The sequence below is a fragment of the Dipodomys ordii genome, unplaced genomic scaffold (assembly GCF_000151885.1).
Source record: "Dipodomys ordii isolate 6190 unplaced genomic scaffold, Dord_2.0 Scaffold384, whole genome shotgun sequence".
Taxonomy (NCBI): domain Eukaryota; kingdom Metazoa; phylum Chordata; class Mammalia; order Rodentia; family Heteromyidae; genus Dipodomys; species Dipodomys ordii.
In genome coordinates, this window is record NW_012267600.1 from 178291 (window position 1) to 186832 (window position 8542).

Below are 8542 nucleotides of genomic sequence, written 5' to 3' on the forward strand. Positions count from 1 at the left end.
GAAGGATTCAGCCCTGGGATTTAGGAAATGGCCTCTGGTCGTCATTTGTCCCATACACCTCTCAATGCTATCTGGGCAGTTGGCCCAACGTTTCAATACAGAGCTCAGGTGACCCAAGATGGTGACCCTTTGCCTCTGCAAATCCCAGGCCAGGGATTCCACTGGCCACAGGGGAAAATCCGAAGTTCCCAGTGCCACCAGGAAGGAGGATCACAGGGTAGTCAGGAGGGAGAGTGGGGTGGAGGAACATCCAGGCAGCTCCATGGTGGGCAGACAGGCAGGAAGAGAGGCAAGGAGTCTTTGGAGCTTGGCAAATGCAGGGACTTATTTCTGGAGTTTCTCAGAGGTCTGATCCTGGTACCAGCTCTGGAGTTGTAGATGGATCAAGGCAAGCCTGAGCCCCTCCCTCCCTGTCCTCCGTCCTCATCCTCCCTGAGTCTCCCCAAGTTTCCAGAGCTTCAGTCAGTGTTCTCATGTGTAGCTGTAGAGCCTTACTCAGCCTTCCTGGGCACCTCAGAGGCATCACATCCAGGTGACTTTCAACCATTTGTCTACACACTTGGCATGGAACTTGTGGTTGCTGGGGAGGACACAGAGCAGCTGCCACACCTTGAAGTCGCTGAAGCAGATCATGCATAGTGTTTGCTCCAACTGATGACTGTCAGAGTTGAAGTGGTATGACAAGAGTTGTTCTACATCAGCTTTGGTGAGGCTCCAAGGTTTGGCATCTCCCAGACACTCAGCCAGGTTCAGGAGGGCCTTATAGTTCTCCATCTCCATATCATGCATGTCCAGATCCAAGCTGGTGGTGGGTTCCATAGCTGTGGATGACATGGGCAGCACTGAGAGGAAGTAGAGCACAAAGCTGGGATAGTAAAGTGGCTCAGGGATGGCAGCGGTGGCAGCAGTGGGGGCAGTGGCTGTTGTAGGTGGTACCTCTGGGTACTAACTCTCCATGGCATCATATGAGGAGAGTAGGGCACCCCAAAGGACAGCTCCTGGTGCAGTGGATCGTGGGTTAGGTAACTCACAGGTAATGAGGGGATCAAGAATGGGCTGGGGCACAGGTAGGGTAAGTAAAGCTGCCCAGGGGGTGCTGGTCCCCACTCAGGTCCATGTAATTGTTCAGCCACTTCAGGTGCATCAATGGGTGCTGTGTGTGCAGTGACACAAACTGCCCAAGAGGCACCATGTTGGGCAGGCTGGGGCAGTGGGAGGGAGAGGGGAGTGGTGCAGAATGTAATAGTCATTGGAGATGAGGTGAGAGTTGGCCTGGTAGGTTGCAGGGAGCTGTTGCATAGTGCATACCTGGATCAGCAGGGGTGAGAGACAGCAGAGTGGATAATGCTGCTCACTAAACATCACAGAGCATACTGGGTGCTGCTGGTCACTCCAGCTAGGGATATGTTGGCCTGCAGGCAAAGGGAAACCTTGGGTGGTTACTGTGGTGACTATGTAGGACAGAGGGACAGGTACCTGGTGTATCTGCTCATGGAGAACAACCATGAATGGGCTGTGTTGGGAGGTTTGGTACAGCATTCCAGGTTACCTGCTGGTAGGAACTAGAACATAAGGCCTGGTGCTCCTCTACACGGAGGTGTGGTGGTCGAGGCAGTGGCTGCTGGGAGGGTAAGCTCTCATCCTGGGCAGACCAGCTGGCCAGGGGCCCATGGAAACTAAGGCTTCCCCAGAGCTGGCCTGGAGCACTGATCTGCTTATTGACAATCGTCACTGGGCTTCAGGAGTGGACAGAGGCCATCTAGTCACTGCCGGAGCCTATGGTCAAGGGACTGACCTCTAATTAAGCAGAGGTAGCTTCCCAAACTGGTCTGAGCAGTTAGGATGACCTGATTAGTCCTGAACCTTCAACTTTCCCAGAGATGACATCACCTCTAAGAGGTATAAGACTCTGATGACATCAAGGCCTCTCCACCCCATTTCACATGATTTTTTTTCTTTTGCTCTTGTATAGAAAAGTTCAGTCTAGCTCCGATGATACAGTTCCACTTGTAAGAAGAGCCGTCTTCTGCCCATTTTTAGCTTTATTTTGTTTTTATTTACTTTATCGTTATTAAAAAGGTGATGTATAAGCTGGGTGTAGTTGGCTCATGCCTGTAATCCTAGCTACTCAGGAGGCTGAGATCTGAGGATTTCAGTTTGAAGCCAGCCCAGGCAGGAAACTCTGTGAGATTCTTATCACCAATTAATCACAGAAAAAGCCAGAAATGGCACAGTGGCTCAAGTGGTAGAGTGCTAGCCTTGAGCAAAAGGAACCTAGGGGCAAGTGCCCAGGCCCAGAGTTCAAGCCCCAGGAACAGAAAAAAGAAAGCCAGGCACCAGTGGCTGATGCCTGTAATCCTAATTACTTAGGAGGCTCACAACTGAGGATTGCGGTTCAAAGCCAGTGCAGGCAAGAAAAGTCCTTGAGACTCTTAACTCCAATTAACCCCAGCAAACCAGAAGTGGTGGTGTGGCTCAAGTGGTAGAGTGCACACCTTATGCTGAAGAGCTCAGTTACAGTGCCCAGGCTCAGAGTTCAAGCCCCACAACTGACAAAAAAAAAAAAAGAAAGAAAGAAAGGAAGGAAGGAAATGTACTCATTACCTGACTCATGCAATTGTGATCCTTCTCTATATCACCTTTATATTTTCAATAAAGTAAATAAAATAAATAAATAAATAAATAAATGATGAAAATAAGTCAGGTAATGAGTACATGCCCTTCTGGACACCCACAAATTTTATAGTTCACTTTCAACACAGTGTCCAGCGAGCACCACTGCTGTGCTTTTTCACTCTTTTTCCCTCGAGTTCTGTGCTCCCCTACCTTCCCAAAGACAGACAAAAGAATAAATCATACAGAAAGAAAAGTAAACAGAAATAACAACAACAAAAGAACCATCTTGCTTCTATATCTTTGAGTTGATTTTGATGTTTATCATTTTATATAAATATGAAGAGGCACATAGACATTGTGCCTCTGTTATTTCTCCCCTAAGAGTAGTACCCTCTTTGGGGCTCACAGTGGGTGTTCAGAATCCTGTATATTTTATCATATACCAGCGTATTTTTAAATTTTTTATTTTATTGTAAAGATGCTGTACAGAGGGGTTACAGTTACATGAGTAAGGCAATGAGTACATTTCTTGTTGAGCATTGTCACCCCTTCCCTTGTTGTTCTCCCACTATACATTCCCTCCCTCACTTCCCTCACTCCTCCCCCCACCAGTGTATTTTATTTCTAACTTCCTTCTGCACCTCTTTTGATCATTAAAGGTTGCCTATTTTCTGTATTCTCAATTTTTTTCTTCTCACTTTCTCAGTTTCTCACTCAGGCCTTGAGTTCAACTGCCAGGATTGGCACATAAAAAGAAAACATTAAATTTCCATGGAATCAAAATCCAATCAATAAATTGGTAGAGGTACTGATAAGACAAATCTTAAAAGAAGTACAAATGGACAGTAAACATATGCAGGAAACAATATTACTAGCTACAAACCCTGCATTAAGAATATAAACAAACATAGCTCGTATGCTTGTGACAATAACTTTCCTTCCACGAACAGAAACAAAATCAGATGATCACTGGGTTATCATAAAAATGGAAACATTATTAACTGTTGGTAAGAATGGAATCTATTGCACCTGGCAAGGAAATAAGTACAAAGATTCTCTAAATTTAAAAAGAGTACTTCCATACTATGAAGAAATAATGGACACTAATCCTAAGGAACATAATCAGTTACCACAAGAGAATTTGCAAGACTATCTTTTTCAACCTATTCACAATAGCCAGCCTTGCTTTATATCCATTTCATCAAATTGCTCCATTATTTGAAATTTGCTAATATAAAATGTACAGTATAACCAAAATCTCATGTGAAGATATTTTAAAATATTTTTTAACATTTATATTGGATAAAAGTAAGTAATTTACAGTAAAAAATTTTTTTTTCTTTTGGTGCCAGTCCTGGGGCTTGAACTCATGGCCTAGGGTGCTGTCCATGAGATTTTGTGCTCAAGGTTAGCACTCTACCATTTGAGCAACAGTTCCTCTTCCAACTTTTTGGTGGTTAATCGGAAATAGGAGTCTCATGGACATTCCTTCCTGGGCTAGCTTCAAACCATGATCCTCAGATCTCAGCATCCTGAGTTCCTAGAATTACAGTTATAACCCCTGGTGCCAGTTCAAAGAGCAATTTTATTAAAACTTTCTTTGATAAAGTTTATTTTGATATATTTTTGAAGTAGACTCATTTACTGCACAGCAATTACTTTCTTTTTAATGATAGTATTTCAGAATTAAATTATGAATGAAAGCACACTTGTTTGTTGCAAAATAGATTACAATTTACGTTTATGTTAAAATATACCAATGAATATATTCATTTTATTTGTCAAGTTAAAGATAATGTGCCAGGTCAGGCTCCTATTTGCATAGAATTTTAACACTAGTTCTTGGAGACACCGCTTAGTAGTAGAGTGATTGCTTAGCTTGAAGAAAGCCTGAATTTTGATTGTCAGCACACTACATTAGGTACAACTCTTTGACTCCTCCTGGGCCTGGGCACTGTCCCTGTTTTTATGCTCAAGGCTAGCACTCTGCCACTTGAGACACATCTTCACTTCCAGCTTTCTTGGTAGTTAATGAGACTAAGAGTCTCATGGTTTTTGCTGCCCAGGCTGGCTTCCAACTGTTATAATTAGATCTCAGCCTCCTGAGTAGCTAGTATTCCAGCGACCAGCAGGAAGTACGTTTCTTGCTATCAGTCATCTTTCCCTGAGGGGATAGGGAGGGGGCGTGGGAGGGACTTTCTCTAACGGTTACTTGGTCACCATTGAGTGAAGCCACAGCATCGGGACCCTTGGGAGGCACAGCAATGACTTTTGAGGCAGAGATTTTGGAACAAGTTTTCCTGTTTGGTTTCAAGGGTGAGCTGGGAAGACTGTGGCAGGGAGGGAAGACTTAAAGGGGGCAGATTGGAGGGAGCCTCAGATCAGTGCCCACGGATGATTCTGGGACTAGATTCCTGTCATCTTTATCTCTCCTAGTCATCCCTTTGCAGTCAGACCCCATCCTTCCCTCAGCCCAGATTGTGCTGAAACTTCTCTGCTGAACCTTGCTTTTGGTGCCTTGCTGTGTATCCAAAAGTCCGTGCATTCACGTGGAACGAATGGTTTCTAGGTCTCTGTTGGTCCATTTCCTGAATGAGCATTGATGGCAGGTGCTGCAGGCTTTCAAGGTTTTTGTTGTTGTTGTTGTTCACCGTCCTGACATCAACAGTATTTTTTGTTTTCCAGGGAAATACTAAGTTGCACCTTGACAAACTTTCTGCCAGGTAAGATGACCTCTTGGATAGTTCTTCTGCAACTAACTCCTCCTTTTAACATTTGCTGTAGAATTCACTAATATAGCAGCTGATGGTGACAAAACCTGCATCCTCCCTATCAGTGCAGATAAGCTGATGTTCACTGGCCCACACTGGAGAAGAGATGCCCTCCTTTTATGAGCTGGGCCAGGTGAGAAAGAGCTCCCAGGCTCCAGATTGCCTCCGTGGCCACTAGATAGACCACAAATGCCTGCTTTCTTCCTGTAAGGAGTACTCTTTCCCCAAATTTGAAGTAGAAGGCGTTTCTGAAGAAAGTAACAGCATATAATTAGAACTAGGATTGGAGCAGTTCTGTGCAGCCTTCAAAGCTGCCCAGAATGGCAGAGCCATGAAAATGAAATTGAGTAGCATCCACCCTGATGGTTTACAGTCTGTATAGAGAAGGTGAACAGAAGAAAAAGGGGTTCCTCAAATTTCTTAGAATCATCTTGCCTTAGAACAAATAAAAGTCCCAGAAAGCCTGGGCTTCATCAAAATCTTTTGGAAAGCTCACTGGTTTTCTTTAAAATTAAGCATCTAGTGCATGAATATTCTCTCCATCAGAGGTTTTTATGCTTGTTCTTTTTAAAAGTTATTTTTAAATAAGTTTTTTATTGTGAAACTACTGTACAGAGGGGTTACAGTTACATGAACAAGGTAATGAGTACATTTCTTATGAAGCATTGTTGCCTCTTCCTTTGTTTTCCCCCTACCATCCCTTCCCTCCCCACCTCCTCAACTACACTCCCCCCACTCGTCTAAATGGTAAAGTTCGTTTTTCAACATAGCCTCTTGTACATCTCATTGTTGCAATGGGTCAACCTGTATCCCTATTTAAACAATTTGTTTTTTCCCTTCCCCTCCCCAAATTATATCAACATTAAATACAGTGAAAACAGGGGCTATACCATGGGGGAGGGATATACAAAGCAACAAAAAAAATCAAATGGTACCTTATAAATACGTTAGAAACAATAGCAAGAAAGAGAAAACCACTTGTGTCCCTATCTTGGGGTTCATTTCGCTTAACATCATCTTATCTGACCTTTTCTGCTTGTCCCAGACATATACTAGTTATTGCAAATAAGGGAAACCATGGGACCTATGTTTCTTTGGGCCTGGCTCACTTCACTTAGTATAATTTTTTCCAAGTCTATCAGTTGATTTTTTAAAGAAAATGTGTCTCAACTTCATAAATTATATTATACCTTAGTAACCAAAATTAAACTTGAATTTAAATATCAAGGAGTATTTCCCAAAGTTGGAAACAGTAGTGGTACTCTACCTTCCAGGCATTTACTTCCAAATCTAACCCCTTCCTTCAGGCAATATGAAGACAAATTGTCAGTTAAAAGTTGTTTTTTTTCTGGGCTGGGAATATGGCTTAGGGGTAGAGTGCTTGCATAGCCTGCATGAAGCCCTGGGTTTGATTCCTCAGTACCACATAAACAGAAAAAGCCAGAAGTGGTGCTGTGGTAAAGTGCTAGCCTTAAGCAAAAGAAACTGAAGGACAGTGCCCTGGCCATGAGTTCAAGCCCCAGGACTGGCACCAAAAAGTTTTTGTAAAGGTGATGTACGGAGGAGTTAGTTATGTAAGTCAGATAAAGAGCACAAGGAGCAAGAAAAGGAAGCAAAGTAACCAAAAACTTCTTGTTTCCATTTCTTGGAGTTAATGTCAATAAACTTTATTATTTTATTTTATTGATTTTTTATTGTTATTGTAAAGGTGATGTACAAAGAGGTTACAGTTACATAAGTCAGTTAATGAGTACATTTCTTTTTGAACAGTGTCTCCTCTTCTCTCGTTTTCCACCAGTTTTCCCCTCCCGACCTCCTTCCCTCACAAGTTGTGTGTTCATTTTCAACATAGTGGCTAGTGAGTATCACTGCTGCATTTGTTCCCCCTTTGTCCAGACATTTCTGTGCTCCTTGTACCCTTACCAAAACCAATAAAACTTACATACACGTCAAAATAAAAAAACAGTGACCAAGACAAAAACAAGCAAACAAACAAAAAAAACAAAACAAAATTAAAAGACCTCTTTGTTTTCATTTCTTGGAGTTCATTTCAATAAACATCATTTTATATGATCATATGCACACAACCATTAATGTCTTGTGATCTTTTCCTAAGATTATCCTCTTTTGGTCTCACTTTTTAAATGTGTAGAAAACTATATGTTACCATGTTCACGTGTATTTTTTAAAACTATATTTAAATAAGAATGCAGGTGGACCGGTTGCAACAATGAGAAGTACAAGTTGTCATGTCGAAAATGAACTTTACAACTTTGGTGGGGGGGGGGGGAAGGATTGGGTGGGGGGGAGGCTGGGAAGGGATGGGAAGGGGAAACAAAGGAGGAGGCTACAATGCTTGATAAGAAATGTACTCATGATCTTGCCCATGTAATTATAACCCTTCTGTACAGTATTTTCACAATAAAAAAATAAATAAAAATTAAAAAAAGATAAAAAAACTATATTTCAGTCTTTTCACAACCGCTTTCCAGGGTGGTTGATCAGGTTTATATTCCCACCAACAGTGTAGTAGAATTTCCTTTTGGCCCTATACCTGCCAACATCTGTTATTGTTTGTTTTCATGATAATGGCCTTTCTATCTGAGATAATGTAAAATCTCAGTGTTTTGCTATTCATTTCTTGTGTGCCCAGAGATGTTGAACATTTCTTCATTTTTCTATTAGCCATTGTTACTTCAGAGAAGTCTCTTTTAAAGTCTTTAGCTCATTATTGTGTTGTTGTTTCTTTGAGGGCTGATTGTTAGGAGATTTAATTTTTTCTGCTGAGAGGAATTCTTTTAGTTTTTTTTTTTTTTTTTGTCGGTTTTGAGGCTTGAACTCTGGTCCTGGACTCTGTCCCTGAGATCTTCAGCTCAAGGCTACTGCTCTACCACTTTGAGCCACAGTGCCACTTCTGATTTCCTGATGGTTAAATGGACATAAGAGTCTTATCAATTTTCTTGCCCGGGCTGGCATTGAACTTCAATCCTCAGATCTCAGCCTTCTGAGTAGCTACGATTACAGGTGTGAGACTCCAGCACCCGGCCAGGGAGGAATTTTTTTTTTATTTTATTTTATTTGTGAACATACTGTACAGAGGGGTTACAATTGCATGGGCAGGATAATGCGTACATTTCTTACCAAGCATTGCAGCC

At 42.2% G+C, this 8542-nt stretch overlaps 1 pseudogene; it reads right to left on the reverse strand.

The window, feature by feature from the left end:
* Window positions 1–491: 491 nt before the first annotated feature.
* Window positions 492–1554, reverse strand: LOC106001738 (annotated as a pseudogene).
* Between the last annotated feature and the right edge of the window lie 6988 nt (window positions 1555–8542).